The sequence below is a fragment of the Oncorhynchus nerka genome, linkage group LG4 (assembly GCF_034236695.1).
Source record: "Oncorhynchus nerka isolate Pitt River linkage group LG4, Oner_Uvic_2.0, whole genome shotgun sequence".
NCBI classification, from domain to species: domain Eukaryota; kingdom Metazoa; phylum Chordata; class Actinopteri; order Salmoniformes; family Salmonidae; genus Oncorhynchus; species Oncorhynchus nerka.
This window is the reverse complement of record NC_088399.1, coordinates 67,482,869-67,502,908: the sequence shown is the minus strand read 5'-3', so window position 1 is coordinate 67,502,908 and position 20,040 is coordinate 67,482,869. Positions and strand designations below refer to the sequence as shown.

General features: G+C 37.5%; 23 non-coding genes across 23 annotated transcripts; all 23 read left to right on the top strand.

Moving 5' to 3' along the window:
• Positions 1-733: 733 nt before the first annotated feature.
• Positions 734-816, top strand: trnal-caa (transfer RNA leucine (anticodon CAA)). Its single transcript has one exon. It is a non-coding gene; the product is annotated as a tRNA-Leu (tRNA).
• A 742-nt stretch (positions 817-1,558) lies between these two features.
• On the top strand, positions 1,559-1,641 carry trnal-caa (transfer RNA leucine (anticodon CAA)). The gene has a single exon. It is a non-coding gene; the product is annotated as a tRNA-Leu (tRNA).
• A 743-nt stretch (positions 1,642-2,384) lies between these two features.
• On the top strand, positions 2,385-2,467 carry trnal-caa (transfer RNA leucine (anticodon CAA)). The gene has a single exon. It is a non-coding gene; the product is annotated as a tRNA-Leu (tRNA).
• Positions 2,468-3,209: 742 nt separating this feature from the next.
• Positions 3,210-3,292, top strand: trnal-caa (transfer RNA leucine (anticodon CAA)). The gene has a single exon. It is a non-coding gene; the product is annotated as a tRNA-Leu (tRNA).
• Positions 3,293-4,034: 742 nt separating this feature from the next.
• trnal-caa (transfer RNA leucine (anticodon CAA)) lies at positions 4,035-4,117 on the top strand. Its single transcript has one exon. It is a non-coding gene; the product is annotated as a tRNA-Leu (tRNA).
• A 743-nt stretch (positions 4,118-4,860) lies between these two features.
• On the top strand, positions 4,861-4,943 carry trnal-uaa (transfer RNA leucine (anticodon UAA)). Its single transcript has one exon. It is a non-coding gene; the product is annotated as a tRNA-Leu (tRNA).
• Positions 4,944-5,686: 743 nt separating this feature from the next.
• trnal-uaa (transfer RNA leucine (anticodon UAA)) lies at positions 5,687-5,769 on the top strand. Its single transcript has one exon. It is a non-coding gene; the product is annotated as a tRNA-Leu (tRNA).
• Positions 5,770-6,512: 743 nt separating this feature from the next.
• trnal-uaa (transfer RNA leucine (anticodon UAA)) lies at positions 6,513-6,595 on the top strand. The gene has a single exon. It is a non-coding gene; the product is annotated as a tRNA-Leu (tRNA).
• Positions 6,596-7,332: 737 nt separating this feature from the next.
• trnal-uaa (transfer RNA leucine (anticodon UAA)) lies at positions 7,333-7,415 on the top strand. Its single transcript has one exon. It is a non-coding gene; the product is annotated as a tRNA-Leu (tRNA).
• A 737-nt stretch (positions 7,416-8,152) lies between these two features.
• trnal-uaa (transfer RNA leucine (anticodon UAA)) lies at positions 8,153-8,235 on the top strand. The gene has a single exon. It is a non-coding gene; the product is annotated as a tRNA-Leu (tRNA).
• A 738-nt stretch (positions 8,236-8,973) lies between these two features.
• On the top strand, positions 8,974-9,056 carry trnal-uaa (transfer RNA leucine (anticodon UAA)). The gene has a single exon. It is a non-coding gene; the product is annotated as a tRNA-Leu (tRNA).
• Positions 9,057-9,796: 740 nt separating this feature from the next.
• On the top strand, positions 9,797-9,879 carry trnal-uaa (transfer RNA leucine (anticodon UAA)). The gene has a single exon. It is a non-coding gene; the product is annotated as a tRNA-Leu (tRNA).
• Positions 9,880-10,616: 737 nt separating this feature from the next.
• Positions 10,617-10,699, top strand: trnal-uaa (transfer RNA leucine (anticodon UAA)). The gene has a single exon. It is a non-coding gene; the product is annotated as a tRNA-Leu (tRNA).
• A 1,557-nt stretch (positions 10,700-12,256) lies between these two features.
• On the top strand, positions 12,257-12,339 carry trnal-uaa (transfer RNA leucine (anticodon UAA)). Its single transcript has one exon. It is a non-coding gene; the product is annotated as a tRNA-Leu (tRNA).
• A 736-nt stretch (positions 12,340-13,075) lies between these two features.
• trnal-uaa (transfer RNA leucine (anticodon UAA)) lies at positions 13,076-13,158 on the top strand. The gene has a single exon. It is a non-coding gene; the product is annotated as a tRNA-Leu (tRNA).
• Positions 13,159-13,895: 737 nt separating this feature from the next.
• On the top strand, positions 13,896-13,978 carry trnal-uaa (transfer RNA leucine (anticodon UAA)). Its single transcript has one exon. It is a non-coding gene; the product is annotated as a tRNA-Leu (tRNA).
• A 735-nt stretch (positions 13,979-14,713) lies between these two features.
• On the top strand, positions 14,714-14,796 carry trnal-uaa (transfer RNA leucine (anticodon UAA)). Its single transcript has one exon. It is a non-coding gene; the product is annotated as a tRNA-Leu (tRNA).
• A 737-nt stretch (positions 14,797-15,533) lies between these two features.
• trnal-uaa (transfer RNA leucine (anticodon UAA)) lies at positions 15,534-15,616 on the top strand. Its single transcript has one exon. It is a non-coding gene; the product is annotated as a tRNA-Leu (tRNA).
• Positions 15,617-16,359: 743 nt separating this feature from the next.
• Positions 16,360-16,442, top strand: trnal-uaa (transfer RNA leucine (anticodon UAA)). The gene has a single exon. It is a non-coding gene; the product is annotated as a tRNA-Leu (tRNA).
• Positions 16,443-17,178: 736 nt separating this feature from the next.
• Positions 17,179-17,261, top strand: trnal-uaa (transfer RNA leucine (anticodon UAA)). Its single transcript has one exon. It is a non-coding gene; the product is annotated as a tRNA-Leu (tRNA).
• Positions 17,262-17,996: 735 nt separating this feature from the next.
• On the top strand, positions 17,997-18,079 carry trnal-uaa (transfer RNA leucine (anticodon UAA)). The gene has a single exon. It is a non-coding gene; the product is annotated as a tRNA-Leu (tRNA).
• Positions 18,080-18,821: 742 nt separating this feature from the next.
• Positions 18,822-18,904, top strand: trnal-uaa (transfer RNA leucine (anticodon UAA)). The gene has a single exon. It is a non-coding gene; the product is annotated as a tRNA-Leu (tRNA).
• A 733-nt stretch (positions 18,905-19,637) lies between these two features.
• On the top strand, positions 19,638-19,720 carry trnal-uaa (transfer RNA leucine (anticodon UAA)). Its single transcript has one exon. It is a non-coding gene; the product is annotated as a tRNA-Leu (tRNA).
• The last annotated feature ends 320 nt before the right edge of the window (positions 19,721-20,040 follow it).

The window sequence follows — 20,040 nt, the reverse complement described above, 5'->3', positions numbered from 1 at the left end:
TCATTTGGATGTAATCAATTGTCCTTTCACTCATTTGAAATTTCGTTTTATGAAAGCTGAAAGAATTGACTTTGTTCCCCTTATTCTGCCTTGACTCAGCAAGTGTTTATCATTTAAAAACACAAAAGATGGCTAAGTAGTTATGGTGTTTGAGTCATTATCAACTTAATTATTATTCTTCTTGCTTCGAAACCCCATTCTTGTATTAAGTTTGATTTGCATGTCAACAAGTCTCATTTAGATATTTTCTGACTCAAAGCCAAAATAACTGACTGTGTGCTCCTCATTCCAATTTCACTGGGCTCTTGATTGTACTTTACACCAGGATGGCTGAGTGGGTTAGACTGCTGGAATAAAAATCCAATGAATGCTATCTTCTTGTGGATACCAACCGCATTCCTGGAAAAAAACTTACTTTGGATGTAATCAACCCACCTTTCATTCATTTCCAATTAGCGTGGCTCAAATCTGAAAGGAATGACTATGACAAGATCTTCTACTTTGACTCAGCTCTTGTTAGTCTTTTAGAAACACCTGGATGTCAGTGTGTTTAAGGCGTTAGATTCATGATCGAAATTAAAATGTTCTTGTTTGTTCCAAACCTACATCTGGTAGAAAGTTTGATTTGGATGTAATCAAGTTTCATTTACATATTGTCTGGATCAAAGCCAAAAGATCTAACTGTGTGCTCCATATTCCATTTTGACTGAGCCCTTGAAAATATGTTTATTACACCAGGATGGCCGAGAGGTTAAGGCGTTGGACTCAAGATCCAATGGACATACGTCCTCGTGGGTTCGAACCCCACTTCTGGTATGAGTTATCTATCATTTGGATGTAATCAATTGTCCTTTCACTCATTTGAAATTTTGTTTGATGAAAGCTGAAAGAATTGACTTTGTTCCCCTTATTCCGCCTTGACTCAGCAAGTGTTTATCGTTTAAAAACACAAAAGATGGCTAAGTAGTTATGGTGTTTGAGTCATTCTCAACTTAATTATTATTCTTCTTGCCTAGAAACCCCATTCTTGTATTAAGTTTGATTTGCATGTCAACAAGTCTCATTTAGATATTTTCTGACTCAAAGCCAAAATAACTGACTGTGTGCTCCTCATTCCAATTTCACTGGGCTCTTGATTGTACTTTACACCAGGATGGCTGAGTGGGTTAGACTGCTGGAATGAAAATCCAATGAATGCTATCTTCTTGTGGATACCAACCACATCCCTGGAAAAAATTACTTTGGATGTAATCAACCCACCTTTCATTCATTTCCAATTAGCTTGGCTCAAATCTGAAAGGAATGACTATGACAAGATCTTCTACTTTGACTCAGCTCTTGTTAGTCTTTTAGAAACACCTGGATGTCAGTGTGTTTAAGGCGTTAGATTCATGATCGAAATTAAAATGTTCTTGTTTGTTCCAAACCTACATCTGGTAGAAAGTTTCATTTGGATGTAATCAAGTTTCATTTACATATTGTCTGGATCAAAGCCAAAAGATCTAACTGTGTGCTCCATATTCCATTTTGACTGCGCCCTTGAAAATATGTTTATTACACCAGGATGGCCGAGAGGTTAAGGCGTTGGACTCAAGATCCAATGGACATACTTCCTCGTGGGTTCGAACCCCACTTCTGGTATGAGTTATCTATCATTTGGATGTAATCAATTGTCCTTTCACTCATTTGAAATTTTGTTTGATGAAAGCTGAAAGAATTGACTTTGTTCCCCTTATTCCGCCTTGACTCAGCAAGTGTTTATCATTTAAAAACACAAAAGATGGCTAAGCAGTTATGGTGTTTGAGTCATTATCAACTTAATTATTATTCTTCTTGCTTCGAAACCCCATTCTTGTATTAAGTTTGATTTGCATGTCAACAAGTCTCATTTAGATATTTTCTGACTCAAAGCCAAAATAACTGACTGTGTGCTCCTCATTCCAATTTCACTGGGCTCTTGATTGTACTTTACACCAGGATGGCTGAGTGGGTTAGACTGCTGGAATAAAAATCCAATGAATGCTATCTTCTTGTGGATACCAACCGCATTCCTGGAAAAAACTTACTTTGGATGTAATCAACCCACCTTTCATTCATTTCCAATTAGCGTGGCTCAAATCTGAAAGGAATGACTATGACAAGATCTTCTACTTTGACTCAGCTCTTGTTAGTCTTTTAGAAACACCTGGATGTCAGTGTGTTTAAGGCGTTAGATTCATGATCGAAATTAAAATGTTCTTGTTTGTTCCAAACCTACATCTGGTAGAAAGTTTGATTTGGATGTAATCAAGTTTCATTTACATATTGTCTGGATCAAAGCCAAAAGATCTAACTGTGTGCTCCATATTCCATTTTGACTGAGCCCTTGAAAATATGTTTATTACACCAGGATGGCCGAGAGGTTAAGGCGTTGGACTCAAGATCCAATGGACATACGTCCTCGTGGGTTCAAACCCCACTTCTGGTATGAGTTATCTATCATTTGGATGTAATCAATTGTCCTTTCACTCATTTGAAATTTTGTTTGATGAAAGCTGAAAGAATTGACTTTGTTCCCCTTATTCCGCCTTGACTCAGCAAGTGTTTATCGTTTAAAAACACAAAAGATGGCTAAGTAGTTATGGTGTTTGAGTCATTATCAACTTAATTATTATTCTTCTTGCTAGAAACCCCATTCTTGTATTAAGTTTGATTTGCATGTCAACAAGTCTCATTTAGATATTTTCTGACTCAAAGCCAAAATAACTGACTGTGTGCTCCTCATTCCAATTTCACTGGGCTCTTGATTGTACTTTACACCAGGATGGCTGAGTGGGTTAGACTGCTGGAATAAAAATCCAATGAATGCTATCTTCTTGTGGATACCAACCGCATTCCTGGAAAAAACTTACTTTGGATGTAATCAACCCACCTTTCATTCATTTCCAATTAGCTTGGCTCAAATCTGAAAGGAATGACTATGACAAGATCTTCTACTTTGACTCAGCTCTTGTTAGTCTTTTAGAAACACCTGGATGTCAGTGTGTTTAAGGCGTTAGATTCATGATCGAAATTAAAATGTTCTTGTTTGTTCCAAACCTACATCTGGTAGAAAGTTTGATTTGGATGTAATCAAGTTTCATTTACATATTGTCTGGATCAAAGCCAAAAGATCTAACTGTGTGCTCCATATTCCATTTTGACTGCGCCCTTGAAAATATGTTTATTACACCAGGATGGCCGAGAGGTTAAGGCGTTGGACTCAAGATCCAATGGACATACGTCGTCGTGGGTTCGAACCCCATTTCTGGTATGAGTTATCTATCATTTGGATGTAATCAATTGTCCTTTCACTCATTTGAAATTTTGTTTGATGAAAGCTGAAAGAATTGACTTTGTTCCCCTTATTCCGCCTTGACTCAGCAAGTGTTTATCGTTTAAAAACACAAAAGATGGCTAAGTAGTTATGGTGTTTGAGTCATTATCAACTTAATTATTATTCTTCTTGCTTCGAAACCCCATTCTTGTATTAAGTTTGATTTGCATGTCAACAAGTCTCATTTAGATATTTTCTGACTCAAAGCCAAAATAACTGACTGTGTGCTCCTCATTCCAATTTCACTGGGCTCTTGATTGTACTTTACACCAGGATGGCTGAGTGGGTTAGACTGCTGGAATAAAAATCCAATGAATGCTATCTTCTTGTGGATACCAACCGCATTCCTGGAAAAAACTTACTTTGGATGTAATCAACCCACCTTTCATTCATTTCCAATTAGCGTGGCTCAAATCTGAAAGGAATGACTATGACAAGATCTTCTACTTTGACTCAGCTCTTGTTAGTCTTTTAGAAACACCTGGATGTCAGTGTGTTTAAGGCGTTAGACTCATGATCGAAATTAAAATGTTCTTGTTTGTTCCAAACCTACATCTGGTAGAAAGTTTGATTTGGATGTAATCAAGTTTCATTTACATATTGTCTGGATCAAAGCCAAAAGATCTAACTGTGTGCTCCATATTCCATTTGACTGCGCCCTTGAAATTATGTTTATTACACCAGGATGGCCGAGAGGTTAAGGCGTTGGACTCAAGATCCAATGGACATATGTCCTCGTGGGTTAAAACCCCACTTCTGGTATGAGTTATCTATCATTTGGATGTAATCAATTGTCCTTTCACTCATTTGAAATTTTGTTTGATGAAAGCTGAAAGAATTGACTTTGTTCCCCTTATTCCGCCTTGACTCAGCAAGTGTTTATCGTTTAAAAACACAAAAGATGGCTAAGTAGTTATGGTGTTTGAGTCATTATCAACTTAATTATTATTCTTCTTGCTTCGAAACCCCATTCTTGTATTAAGTTTGATTTGCATGTCAACAAGTCTCATTTAGATATTTTCTGACTCAAAGCCAAAATAACTGACTGTGTGCTCCTCATTCCAATTTCACTGGGCTCTTGATTGTACTTTACACCAGGATGGCTGAGTGGGTTAGACTGCTGGAATAAAAATCCAATGAATGCTATCTTCTTGTGGATACCAACCGCATTCCTGGAAAAAACTTACTTTGGATGTAATCAACCCACCTTTCATTCATTTCCAATTAGCGTGGCTCAAATCTGAAAGGAATGACTATGACAAGATCTTCTACTTTGACTCAGCTCTTGTTAGTCTTTTAGAAACACCTGGATGTCAGTGTGTTTAAGGCGTTAGACTCATGATCGAAATTAAAATGTTCTTGTTTGTTCCAAACCTACATCTGGTAGAAAGTTTGATTTGGATGTAATCAAGTTTCATTTACATATTGTCTGGATCAAAGCCAAAAGATCTAACTGTGTGCTCCATATTCCATTTTGACTGCGCCCTTGAAATTATGTTTATTACACCAGGATGGCCGAGAGGTTAAGGCGTTGGACTTAAGATCCAATGGACATACGTCCTCGTGGGTTCGAACCCCACTCCTGGTATGAGTTATCTATCATTTGGATGTAATCAGTTGTCCTTTCACTCATTTGAAATTTCTTTTGATGAAAGCTGAAAGAATTGACTTTGTTCCCCTTATTCCGCCTTGACTCAGCAAGTGTTTATCATTTAAAAACACAAAAGATGGCTAAGTAGTTATGGTGTTTGAGTCATTATCAACTTAATTATTATTCTTCTTGCTTCGAAACCCCATTCTTGTATTAAGTTTGATTTGCATGTCAACAAGTCTCATTTAGATATTTTCTGACTCAAAGCCAAAATAACTGACTGTGTGCTCCTCATTCCAATTTCACTGGGCTCTTGATTGTACTTTACACCAGGATGGCTGAGTGGGTTAGACTGCTGGAATAAAAATCCAATGAATGCTATCTTCTTGTGGATACCAACCGCATTCCTGGAAAAAACTTACTTTGGATGTAATCAACCCACCTTTCATTCATTTCCAATTAGCGTGGCTCAAATCTGAAAGGAATGACTATGACAAGATCTTCTACTTTGACTCAGCTCTTGTTAGTCTTTTAGAAACACCTGGATGTCAGTGTGTTTAAGGCGTTAGACTCATGATCGAAATTAAAATGTTCTTGTTTGTTCCAAACCTACATCTGGTAGAAAGTTTGATTTGGATGTAATCAAGTTTCATTTACATATTGTCTGGATCAAAGCCAAAAGATCTAACTGTGTGCTCCATATTCCATTTTGACTGCGCCCTTGAAATTATGTTTATTACACCAGGATGGCCGAGAGGTTAAGGCGTTGGACTTAAGATCCAATGGACATACGTCCTCGTGGGTTCGAACCCCACTCCTGGTATGAGTTATCTATCATTTGGATGTAATCAATTGTCCTTTCACTCATTTGAAATTTCTTTTGATGAAAGCTGAAAGAATTGACTTTGTTCCCCTTATTCCGCCTTGACTCAGCAAGTGTTTATCGTTTAAAAACACAAAAGATGGCTAAGTAGTTATGGTGTTTGAGTCATTATCAACTTAATTATTATTCTTCTTGCTTCGAAACCCCATTCTTGTATTAAGTTTGATTTGCATGTCAACAAGTCTCATTTAGATATTTTCTGACTCAAAGCCAAAATAACTGACTGTGTGCTCCTCATTCCAATTTCACTGGGCTCTTGATTGTACTTTACACCAGGATGGCTGAGTGGGTTAGACTGCTGGAATAAAAATCCAATGAATGCTATCTTCTTGTGGATACCAACCGCATTCCTGGAAAAAACTTACTTTGGATGTAATCAACCCACCTTTCATTCATTTCCAATTAGCGTGGCTCAAATCTGAAAGGAATGACTATGACAAGATCTTCTACTTTGACTCAGCTCTTGTTAGTCTTTTAGAAACACCTGGATGTCAGTGTGTTTAAGGCGTTAGACTCATGATCGAAATTAAAATGTTCTTGTTTGTTCCAAACCTACATCTGGTAGAAAGTTTGATTTGGATGTAATCAAGTTTCATTTACATATTGTCTGGATCAAAGCCAAAAGATCTAACTGTGTGCTCCATATTCCATTTTGACTGCGCCCTTGAAATTATGTTTATTACACCAGGATGGCCGAGAGGTTAAGGCGTTGGACTTAAGATCCAATGGACATACGTCCTCGTGGGTTCGAACCCCACTCCTGGTATGAGTTATCTATCATTTGGATGTAATCAATTGTCCTTTCACTCATTTGAAATTTCTTTTGATGAAAGCTGAAAGAGTTGACTTTGTTCCCCTTATTCCGCCTTGACTCAGCAAGTGTTTATCGTTTAAAAACACAAAAGATGGCTAAGTAGTTATGGTGTTTGAGTCATTATCAACTTAAGTATTACTCTTCTTGCTTCGAAACCCCCATTCTTGTATTAAGTTTGATTTGCATGTCAACAAGTCTCATTTAGATATTTTCTGACTCAAAGCCAAAATAACTGACTGTGTGCTCCTCATTCCAATTTCACTGGGCTCTTGATTGTACTTTACACCAGGATGGCTGAGTGGGTTAGACTGCTGGAATAAAAATCCAATGAATGCTATCTTCTTGTGGATACCAACCACATCCCTGGAAAAACTTACTTTGGATGTAAACAACCCACCTTTCATTCATTTCCAATTAGCGTGGCTCAAATCTGAAAGGAATGACTATGACAAGATCTTTGACTCAGCTCTTGTTAGTCTTTTAGAAACACCTGGATTTCAGTGTGTTTAAGGCGTTAGACTCATGATCGAAATTAAAATGTTCTTGTTTGTTCCAAACCTACATCTGGTAGAAAGTTTGATTTGGATGTAATCAAGTTTCATTTACATATTGTCTGGATCAAAGCCAAAAGATCTAACTGTGTGCTCCATATTCCATTTTGACTGCGCCCTTGAAATTATGTTTATTACACCAGGATGGCCGAGAGGTTAAGGCGTTGGACTTAAGATCCAATGGACATACGTCCTCGTGGGTTCGAACCCCACTCCTGGTATGAGTTATCTATCATTTGGATGTAATCAATTGTCCTTTCACTCATTTGAAATTTCTTTTGATGAAAGCTGAAAGAGTTGACTTTGTTCCCCTTATTCCGCCTTGACTCAGCAAGTGTTTATCGTTTAAAAACACAAAAGATGGCTAAGTAGTTATGGTGTTTGAGTCATTATCAACTTAATTATTATTCTTCTTGCTTGAAACCCCATTCTTGTATTAAGTTTGATTTGCATGTCAACAAGTCTCATTTAGATATTTTCTGACTCAAAGCCAAAATAACTGACTGTGTGCTCCTCATTCCAATTTCACTGGGCTCTTGATTGTACTTTACACCAGGATGGCTGAGTGGGTTAGACTGCTGGAATAAAAATCCAATGAATGCTATCTTCTTGTGGATACCAACCGCATTCCTGGAAAAAACTTACTTTGGATGTAATCAACCCACCTTTCATTCATTTCCAATTAGCGTGGCTCAAATCTGAAAGGAATGACTATGACAAGATCTTTTGACTCAGCTCTTGTTAGTCTTTTAGAAACACCTGGATGTCAGTGTGTTTAAGGCGTTAGACTCATGATCGAAATTAAAATGTTCTTGTTTGTTCCAAACCTACATCTGGTAGAAAGTTTGATTTGGATGTAATCAAGTTTCATTTACATATTGTCTGGATCAAAGCCAAAAGATCTAACTGTGTGCTCCATATTCCATTTTGACTGCGCCCTTGAAATTATGTTTATTACACCAGGATGGCCGAGAGGTTAAGGCGTTGGACTTAAGATCCAATGGACATACGTCCTCGTGGGTTCGAACCCCACTCCTGGTATGAGTTATCTATCATTTGGATGTAATCAATTGTCCTTTCACTCATTTGAAATTTCTTTTGATGAAAGCTGAAAGAGTTGACTTTGTTCCCCTTATTCCGCCTTGACTCAGCAAGTGTTTATCGTTTAAAAACACAAAAGATGGCTAAGTAGTTATGGTGTTTGAGTCATTATCAACTTAATTATTCTTCTTCTTGCTTCGAAACCCCATTCTTGTATTAAGTTTGATTTGCATGTCAACAAGTCTCATTTAGATATTTTCTGACTCAAAGCCAAAATAACTGACTGTGTGCTCCTCATTCCAATTTCACTGGGCTCTTGATTGTACTTTACACCAGGATGGCTGAGTGGGTTAGACTGCTGGAATAAAAATCCAATGAATGCTATCTTCTTGTGGATACCAACCGCATTCCTGGAAAAAACTTACTTTGGATGGAATCAACCCACCTTTCATTCATTTCCAATTAGCGTGGCTCAAATCTGAAAGGAATGACTATGACAAGATCTTTTGACTCAGCTCTTGTTAGTCTTTTAGAAACACCTGGATGTCAGTGTGTTTAAGGCGTTAGACTCATGATCGAAATTAAAATGTTCTTGTTTGTTCCAAACCTACATCTGGTAGAAAGTTTGATTTGGATGTAATCAAGTTTCATTTACATATTGTCTGGATCAAAGCCAAAAGATCTAACTGTGTGTTCCATATTCCATTTTGACTGCGCCCTTGAAATTATGTTTATTACACCAGGATGGCCGAGAGGTTAAGGCGTTGGACTTAAGATCCAATGGACATACGTCCTCGTGGGTTCGAACCCCACTCCTGGTATGAGTTATCTATCATTTGGATGTAATCAGTTGTCCTTTCACTCATTTGAAATTTCTTTTGATGAAAGCTGAAAGAATTGACTTTGTTCCCCTTATTCCGCCTTGACTCAGCAAGTGTTTATCATTTAAAAACACAAAAGATGGCTAAGTAGTTATGGTGTTTGAGTCATTATCAACTTAATTATTATTCTTCTTGCTTGAAACCCCATTCTTGTATTAAGTTTGATTTGCATGTCAACAAGTCTCATTTAGATATTTTCTGACTCAAAGCCAAAATAACTGACTGTGTGCTCCTCATTCCAATTTCACTGGGCTCTTGATTGTACTTTACACCAGGATGGCTGAGTGGGTTAGACTGCTGGAATAAAAATCCAATGAATGCTATCTTCTTGTGGATACCAACCACATCCTGGAAAAACTTACTTTGGATGTAATCAACCCACCTTTCATTCATTTCCAATTAGCGTGGCTCAAATCTGAAAGGAATGACTATGACAAGATCTTCTACTTTGACTCAGCTCTTGTTAGTCTTTTAGAAACACCTGGATGTCAGTGTGTTTAAGGCGTTAGACTCATGATCGAAATTAAAATGTTCTTGTTTGTTCCAAACCTACATCTGGTAGAAAGTTTGATTTGGATGTAATCAAGTTTCATTTACATATTGTCTGGATCAAAGCCAAAAGATCTAACTGTGTGCTCCATATTCCATTTTGACTGCGCCCTTGAAATTATGTTTATTACACCAGGATGGCCGAGAGGTTAAGGCGTTGGACTTAAGATCCAATGGACATACGTCCTCGTGGGTTCGAACCCCACTCCTGGTATGAGTTATCTATCATTTGGATGTAATCAATTGTCCTTTCACTCATTTGAAATTTCTTTTGATGAAAGCTGAAAGAGTTGACTTTGTTCCCCTTATTCCGCCTTGACTCAGCAAGTGTTTATCGTTTAAAAACACAAAAGATGGCTAAGTAGTTATGGTGTTTGAGTCATTATCAACTTAATTATTATTCTTCTTGCTTCGAAACCCCATTCTTGTATTAAGTTTGATTTGCATGTCAACAAGTCTCATTTAGATATTTTCTGACTCAAAGCCAAAATAACTGACTGTGTGCTCCTCATTCCAATTTCACTGGGCTCTTGATTGTACTTTACACCAGGATGGCTGAGTGGGTTAGACTGCTGGAATAAAAATCCAATGAATGCTATCTTCTTGTGGATACCAACCGCATTCCTGGAAAAAACTTACTTTGGATGTAATCAACCCACCTTTCATTCATTTCCAATTAGCGTGGCTCAAATCTGAAAGGAATGACTATGACAAGATCTTTGACTCAGCTCTTGTTAGTCTTTTAGAAACACCTGGATTTCAGTGTGTTTAAGGCGTTAGACTCATGATCGAAATTAAAATGTTCTTGTTTGTTCCAAACCTACATCTGGTAGAAAGTTTGATTTGGATGTAATCAAGTTTCATTTACATATTGTCTGGATCAAAGCCAAAAGATCTAACTGTGTGCTCCATATTCCATTTTGACTGCGCCCTTGAAATTATGTTTATTACACCAGGATGGCCGAGAGGTTAAGGCGTTGGACTTAAGATCCAATGGACATACGTCCTCGTGGGTTCGAACCCCACTCCTGGTATGAGTTATCTATCATTTGGATGTAATCAATTGTCCTTTCACTCATTTGAAATTTCTTTTGATGAAAGCTGAAAGAGTTGACTTTGTTCCCCTTATTCCGCCTTGACTCAGCAAGTGTTTATCGTTTAAAAACACAAAAGATGGCTAAGTAGTTATGGTGTTTGAGTCATTATCAACTTAATTATTCTTCTTCTTGCTTGAAACCCCATTCTTGTATTAAGTTTGATTTGCATGTCAACAAGTCTCATTTAGATATTTTCTGACTCAAAGCCAAAATAACTGACTGTGTGCTCCTCATTCCAATTTCACTGGGCTCTTGATTGTACTTTACACCAGGATGGCTGAGTGGGTTAGACTGCTGGAATAAAAATCCAATGAATGCTATCTTCTTGTGGATACCAACCGCATTCCTGGAAAAAACTTACTTTGGATGTAATCAACCCACCTTTCATTCATTTCCAATTAGCGTGGCTCAAATCTGAAAGGAATGACTATGACAAGATCTTTGACTCAGCTCTTGTTAGTCTTTTAGAAACACCTGGATGTCAGTGTGTTTAAGGCGTTAGACTCATGATCGAAATTAAAATGTTCTTGTTTGTTCCAAACCTACATCTGGTAGAAAGTTTGATTTGGATGTAATCAAGTTTCATTTACATATTGTCTGGATCAAAGCCAAAAGATCTAACTGTGTGCTCCATATTCCATTTTGACTGCGCCCTTGAAAGTATGTTTATTACACCAGGATGGCCGAGAGGTTAAGGCGTTGGACTTACGATCCAATAGACGTATGTCCTCTTTTTTTCGAACCCCACTCCTGGTATGAGTTATCTATCATTTGGAAGTAATCAATTGTCCTTTCACTCATTCGAAATTTAGTTTGATGAAAGTTGAAAGAATTGACTTTGTTCCCCTTATTCCGCCTTGACTCAGCAAGTGTTTATCGTTTAAAAACACAAAAGATGGCTAAGTAGTTATGGTGTTTGAGTCATTATCAACTTAATTATTATTATTCTTGCTTCGAAACCCCATTCTTGTATTAAGTTTGATTTGCATGTCAACAAGTCTCATTTACATATTTTCTCACTAAAAGCCTAAATAACTGACTGTGTGCTCCTCATTCCAATTTCACTGGGCTCTTGATTGTACTTTACACCAGGATGGCTGAGTGGGTTAGACTGCTGGAATAAAAATCCAATGAATGCTATCTTCTTGTGGATACCAACCACATCCCTGGAAAAACTTACTTTGGATGTAAACACCACCCACCTTTCATTCATTTCCAATTAGCGTGGCTCAAATCTGAAAGGAATGACTATGACAAGATCTTTGACTCAGCTCTTGTTAGTCTTTTAGAAACACCTGGATGTCAGTGTGTTTAAGGCGTTAGACTCATGATCGAAATTAAAATGTTCTTGTTTGTTCCAAACCTACATCTGGTAGAAAGTTTGATTTGGATGTAATCAAGTTTCATTTACATATTGTCTGGATCAAAGCCAAAAGATCTAACTGTGTGCTCCATATTCCATTTTGACTGCGCCCTTGAAATTATGTTTATTACACCAGGATGGCCGAGAGGTTAAGGCGTTGGACTTAAGATCCAATGGACATACGTCCTCGTGGGTTCGAACCCCACTCCTGGTATGAGTTATCTATCATTTGGATGTAATCAATTGTCCTTTCACTCATTTGAAATTTATTTTGATGAAAGCTGAAAGAATTGACTTTGTTCCCCTTATTCCGCCTTGACTCAGCAAGTGTTTATCATTTAAAAACACAAAAGATGGCTAAGTAGTTATGGTGTTTGAGTCATTATCAACTTAATTATTATTCTTCTTGCTTCGAAACCCCATTCTTGTATTAAGTTTGATTTGCATGTCAACAAGTCTCATTTAGATATTTTCTGACTCAAAGCCAAAATAACTGACTGTGTGCTCCTCATTCCAATTTCACTGGGCTCTTGATTGTACTTTACACCAGGATGGCTGAGTGGGTTAGACTGCTGGAATAAAAATCCAATGAATGCTATCTTCTTGTGGATACCAACCACATCCCTGGAAAAACTTACTTTGGATGTAAACAACCCACCTTTCATTCATTTCCAATTAGCGTGGCTCAAATCTGAAAGGAATGACTATGACAAGATCTTTGACTCAGCTCTTGTTAGTCTTTTAGAAACACCTGGATTTCAGTGTGTTTAAGGCGTTAGACTCATGATCGAAATTAAAATGTTCTTGTTTGTTCCAAACCTACATCTGGTAGAAAGTTTGATTTGGATGTAATCAAGTTTCATTTACATATTGTCTGGATCAAAGCCAAAAGATCTAACTGTGTGCTCCATATTCCATTTTGACTGCGCCCTTGAAATTATGTTTATTACACCAGGATGGCCGAGAGGTTAAGGCGTTGGACTTAAGATCCAATGGACATACGTCCTCGTGGGTTCGAACCCCACTCCTGGTATGAGTTATCTATCATTTGGATGTAATCAATTGTCCTTTCACTCATTTGAAATTTAGTTTGATGAAAGCTGAAAGAATTGACTTTGTTCCCCTTATTCCGCCTTGACTCAGCAAGTGTTTATCGTTTAAAAACACAAAAGATGGCTAAGTAGTTATGGTGTTTGAGTCATTATCAACTTAATTATTATTCTTCTTGCTTCGAAACCCCATTCTTGTATTAAGTTTGATTTGCATGTCAACAAGTCTCATTTAGATATTTTCTGACTCAAAGCCAAAATAACTGACTGTGTGCTCCTCATTCCAATTTCACTGGGCTCTTGATTGTACTTTACACCAGGATGGCTGAGTGGGTTAGACTGCTGGAATAAAAATCCAATGAATGCTATCTTCTTGTGGATACCAACCACATCCCTGGAAAAAACTTACTTTGGATGTAATCAACCCACCTTTCATTCATTTCCAATTAGCTTGGCTCAAATCTGAAAGGAATGACTATGACAAGATCTTTGACTCAGCTCTTGTTAGTCTTTTAGAAACACCTGGATGTCAGTGTGTTTAAGGCGTTAGATTCATGATCGAAATTAAAATGTTCTTGTTTGTTCCAAACCTACATCTGGTAGAAAGTTTGATTTGAATGTAATCAAGTTTCATTTACATATTGTCTGGATCAAAGCCAAAAGATCTAACTGTGTGCTCCATATTCCATTTTGACTGCGCCCTTGTAAGTATGTTTATTACACCAGGATGGCCGAGAGGTTAAGGCGTTGGACTTAAGATCCAATGGACATACGTCCTCGTGGGTTCGAACCCCACTCCTGGTATGAGTTATCTATCATTTGGATGTAATCAATTGTCCTTTCACTCATTTGAAATTTTGTTTGATGAAAGCTGAAAGAATTGACTTTGTTCCCCTTATTCCGCCTTGACTCAGCAAGTGTTTATCGTTTAAAAACACAAAAGATGGCTAAGTAGTTATGGTGTTTGAGTCATTATCAACTTAATTATTATTCTTCTTGCTTGAAACCCCATTCTTGTATTAAGTTTGATTTGCATGTCAACAAGTCTCATTTAGATATTTTCTGACTCAAAGCCAAAATAACTGACTGTGTGCTCCTCATTCCAATTTCACTGGGCTCTTGATTGTACTTTACACCAGGATGGCTGAGTGGGTTAGACTGCTGGAATAAAAATCCAATGAATGCTATCTTCTTGTGGATACCAACCGCATCCCTGGAAAAACTTACTTTGGATGTAAACAACCCACCTTTCATTCATTTCCAATTAGCGTGGCTCAAATCTGAAAGGAATGACTATGACAAGATCTTTGACTCAGCTCTTGTTAGTCTTTTAGAAACACCTGCATGTCAGTGTGTTTAAGGCGTTAGATTCATGATCGAAATTAAAATGTTCTTGTTTGTTCCAAACCTACATCTGGTAGAAAGTTTGATTTGGATGTAATCAAGTTTCATTTACATATTGTCTGGATCAAAGCCAAAAGATCTAACTGTGTGCTCCATATTCCATTTTGACTGCGCCCTTGAAATTATGTTTATTACACCAGGATGGCCGAGAGGTTAAGGCGTTGGACTTAAGATCCAATGGACATACGTCCTCGTGGGTTCGAACCCCACTCCTGGTATGAGTTATCTATCATTTGGATGTAATCAATTGTCCTTTCACTCATTTGAAATTTTGTTTGATGAAAGCTGAAAGAATTGACTTTGTTCCCCTTATTCCGCCTTGACTCAGCAAGTGTTTATCGTTTAAAAACACAAAAGATGGCTAAGTAGTTATGGTGTTTGAGTCATTATCAACTTAATTATTATTCTTCTTGCTTCGAAACCCCATTCTTGTATTAAGTTTGATTTGCATGTCAACAAGTCTCATTTAGATATTTTCTGACTCAAAGCCAAAATAACTGACTGTGTGCTCCTCATTCCAATTTCACTGGGCTCTTGATTGTACTTTACACCAGGATGGCTGAGTGGGTTAGACTGCTGGAATAAAAATCCAATGAATGCTATCTTCTTGTGGATACCAACCGCATTCCTGGAAAAAACTTACTTTGGATGTAATCAACCCACCTTTCATTCATTTCCAATTAGCGTGGCTCAAATCTGAAAGGAATGACTATGACAAGATCTTTGACTCAGCTCTTGTTAGTCTTTTAGAAACACCTGGATGTCAGTGTGTTTAAGGCGTTAGACTCATGATCGAAATTAAAATGTTCTTGTTTGTTCCAAACCTACATCTGGTAGAAAGTTTGATTTGGATGTAATCAAGTTTCATTTACATATTGTCTGGATCAAAGCCAAAAGATCTAACTGTGTGCTCCATATTCCATTTTGACTGCGCCCTTGAAATTATGTTTATTACACCAGGATGGCCGAGAGGTTAAGGCGTTGGACTTAAGATCCAATGGACATACGTCCTCGTGGGTTCGAACCCCACTCCTGGTATGAGTTATCTATCATTTGGATGTAATCAATTGTCCTTTCACTCATTTGAAATTTTGTTTGATGAAAGCTGAAAGAATTGACTTTGTTCCCCTTATTCCGCCTTGACTCAGCAAGTGTTTATCGTTTAAAAACACAAAAGATGGCTAAGTAGTTATGGTGTTTGAGTCATTATCAACTTAATTATTATTCTTCTTGCTTCGAAACCCCATTCTTGTATTAAGTTTGATTTGCATGTCAACAAGTCTCATTTAGATATTTTCTGACTCAAAGCCAAAATAACTGACTGTGTGCTCCTCATTCCAATTTCACTGGGCTCTTGATTGTACTTTACACCAGGATGGCTGAGTGGGTTAGACTGCTGGAATAAAAATCCAATGAATGCTATCTTCTTGTGGATACCAACCGCATTCCTGGAAAAAACTTACTTTGGATGTAATCAACCCACCTTTCATTCATTTCCAATTAGCGTGGCTCAAATCTGAAAGGAATGACTATGACAAGATCTTCTACTTTGACTCAGCTCTTGTTAGTCTTTTAGAAACACCTGGATGTCAGTGTGTTTAAGGCGTTAGACTCATGATCGAAATTAAAATGTTCTTGTTTGTTCCAAACCTACATCTGGTAGAAAGTTTGATTTGGATGTAATCAAGTTTCATTTACATATTGTCTGGATCAAAGCCAAAAGATCTAACTGTGTGCTCCATATTCCATTTTGACTGCGCCCTTGAAATTATGTTTATTACACCAGGATGGCCGAGAGGTTAAGGCGTTGGACTTAAGATCCAATGGACATACGTCCTCGTGGGTTCGAACCCCACTCCTGGTATGAGTTATCTATCATTTGGATGTAATCAATTGTCCTTTCACTCATTTGAAATTTCGTTTGATGAAAGCTGAAAGAATTGACTTTGTTCCCCTTATTCCGCCTTGACTCAGCAAGTGTTTATCGTTTAAAAACACAAAAGATGGCTAAGTAGTTATGGTGTTTGAGTCATTATCAACTTAATTATTCTTCTTCTTGCTTCGAAACCCCATTCTTGTATTAAGTTTGATTTGCATGTCAACAAGTCTCATTTAGATATTTTCTGACTCAAAGCCAAAATAACTGACTGTGTGCTCCTCATTCCAATTTCACTGGGCTCTTGATTGTACTTTACACCAGGATGGCTGAGTGGGTTAGACTGCTGGAATAAAAATCCAATGAATGCTATCTTCTTGTGGATACCAACCACATCCCTGGAAAAACTTACTTTGGATGTAAACAACCCACCTTTCATTCATTTCCAATTAGCGTGGCTCAAATCTGAAAGGAATGACTATGACAAGATCTTTGACTCAGCTCTTGTTAGTCTTTTAGAAACACCTGGATTTCAGTGTGTTTAAGGCGTTAGACTCATGATCGAAATTAAAATGTTCTTGTTTGTTCCAAACCTACATCTGGTAGAAAGTTTGATTTGGATGTAATCAAGTTTCATTTACATATTGTCTGGATCAAAGCCAAAAGATCTAACTGTGTGCTCCATATTCCATTTTGACTGCGCCCTTGAAATTATGTTTATTACACCAGGATGGCCGAGAGGTTAAGGCGTTGGACTTAAGATCCAATGGACATACGTCCTCGTGGGTTCGAACCCCACTCCTGGTATGAGTTATCTATCATTTGGATGTAATCAATTGTCCTTTCACTCATTTGAAATTTTGTTTGATGAAAGCTGAAAGAATTGACTTTGTTCCCCTTATTCCGCCTTGACTCAGCAAGTGTTTATCGTTTAAAAACACAAAAGATGGCTAAGTAGTTATGGTGTTTGAGTCATTATCAACTTAATTATTATTCTTCTTGCTTCGAAACCCCATTCTTGTATTAAGTTTGATTTGCATGTCAACAAGTCTCATTTAGATATTTTCTGACTCAAAGCCAAAATAACTGACTGTGTGCTCCTCATTCCAATTTCACTGGGCTCTTGATTGTACTTTACACCAGGATGGCTGAGTGGGTTAGACTGCTGGAATAAAATCCAATGAATGCTATCTTCTTGTGGATACCAACCGCATTCCTGGAAAAAACTTACTTTGGATGTAATCAACCCACCTTTCATTCATTTCCAATTAGCGTGGCTCAAATCTGAAAGGAATGACTATGACAAGATCTTTGACTCAGCTCTTGTTAGTCTTTTAGAAACACCTGGATGTCAGTGTGTTTAAGGCGTTAGATTCATGATCGAAATTAAAATGTTCTTGTTTGTTCCAAACCTACATCTGGTAGAAAGTTTGATTTGGATGTAATCAAGTTTCATTTACATATTGTCTGGATCAAAGCCAAAAGATCTAACTGTGTGCTCCATATTCCATTTGACTGCGCCCTTGAAATTATGTTTATTACACCAGGATGGCCGAGAGGTTAAGGCGTTGGACTTAAGATCCAATGGACATACGTCCTCGTGGGTTCGAACCCCACTCCTGGTATGAGTTATCTATCATTTGGATGTAATCAATTGTCCTTTCACTCATTTGAAATTTTGTTTGATGAAAGCTGAAAGAATTGACTTTGTTCCCCTTATTCCGCCTTGACTCAGCAAGTGTTTATCGTTTAAAAACACAAAAGATGGCTAAGTAGTTATGGTGTTTTAGTCATTATCAACTTAATTATTATTCTTCTTGCTTGAAACCCCATTCTTGTATTAAGTTTGATTTGCATGTCAACAAGTCTCATTTAGATATTTTCTGACTCAAAGCCAAAATAACTGACTGTGTGCTCCTCATTCCAATTTCACTGGGCTCTTGATTGTACTTTACACCAGGATGGCTGAGTGGGTTAGACTGCTGGAATAAAAATCCAATGAATGCTATCTTCTTGTGGATACCAACCACATCCCTGGAAAAAAATTACTTTGGATGTAATCAACCCACCTTTCATTCATTTCCAATTAGCGTGGCTCAAATCTGAAAGGAATGACTATGACAAGATCTTCTACTTTGACTCAGCTCTTGTTAGTCTTTTAGAAACACCTGGATGTCAGTGTGTTTAAGGCGTTAGACTCATGATCGAAATTAAAATGTTCTTGTTTGTTCCAAACCTACATCTGGTAGAAAGTTTGATTTGGATGTAATCAAGTTTCATTTACATATTGTCTGGATCAAAGCCAAAAGATCTAACTGTGTGCTCCATATTCCATTTTGACTGCGCCCTTGAAATTATGTTTATTACACCAGGATGGCCGAGAGGTTAAGGCGTTGGACTTAAGATCCAATGGACATACGTCCTCGTGGGTTCGAACCCCACTCCTGGTATGAGTTATCTATCATTTGGATGTAATCAATTGTCCTTTCACTCATTTGAAATTTTGTTTGATGAAAGCTGAAAGAATTGACTTTGTTCCCCTTATTCCGCCTTGACTCAGCAAGTGTTTATCGTTTAAAAACACAAAAGATGGCTAAGTAGTTATGGTGTTTGAGTCATTATCAACTTAATTATTATTCTTCTTGCTTCGAAACCCCATTCTTGTATTAAGTTTGATTTGCATGTCAACAAGTCTCATTTAGATATTTTCTGACTCAAAGCCAAAATAACTGACTGTGTGCTCCTCATTCCAATTTCACTGGGCTCTTGATTGTACTTTACACCAGGATGGCTGAGTGGGTTAGACTGCTGGAATAAAAATCCAATGAATGCTATCTTCTTGTGGATACCAACCGCATTCCTGGAAACTTACTTTGGATGTAATCAACCCACCTTTCATTCATTTCCAATTAGCGTGGCTCAAATCTGAAAGGAATGACTATGACAAGATCTTTGACTCAGCTCTTGTTAGTCTTTTAGAAACACCTGGATGTCAGTGTGTTTAAGGCGTTAGACTCATGATCGAAATTAAAATGTTCTTGTTTGTCCAAACCTACATCTGGTAGAAAGTTTGATTTGGATGTAATCAAGTTTCATTTACATATTGTCTGGATCAAAGCCAAAAGATGTAACTGTGTGCTCCATATTCCATTTTGACTGCGCCCTTGAAATTATGTTTATTACACCAGGATGGCCGAGAGGTTAAGGCGTTGGACTTAAGATCCAATGGACATACGTCCTCGTGGGTTCGAACCCCACTTCTGGTATGAGTTATCTATCATTTGGATGTAATCAATTGTCCTTTCACTCATTTGAAATTTTGTTTGATGAAAGCTGAAAGAATTGACTTTGTTCCCCTTATTCCGCCTTGACTCAGCAAGTGTTTATCGTTTAAAAACACAAAAGATGGCTAAGTAGTTATGGTGTTTGAGTCATTATCAACTTAATTATTATTCTTCTTGCTTCGAAACCCCATTCTTGTATTAAGTTTGATTTGCATGTCAACAAGTCTCATTTAGATATTTTCTGACTCAAAGCCAAAATAACTGACTGTGTGCTCCTCATTCCAATTTCACTGGGCTCTTGA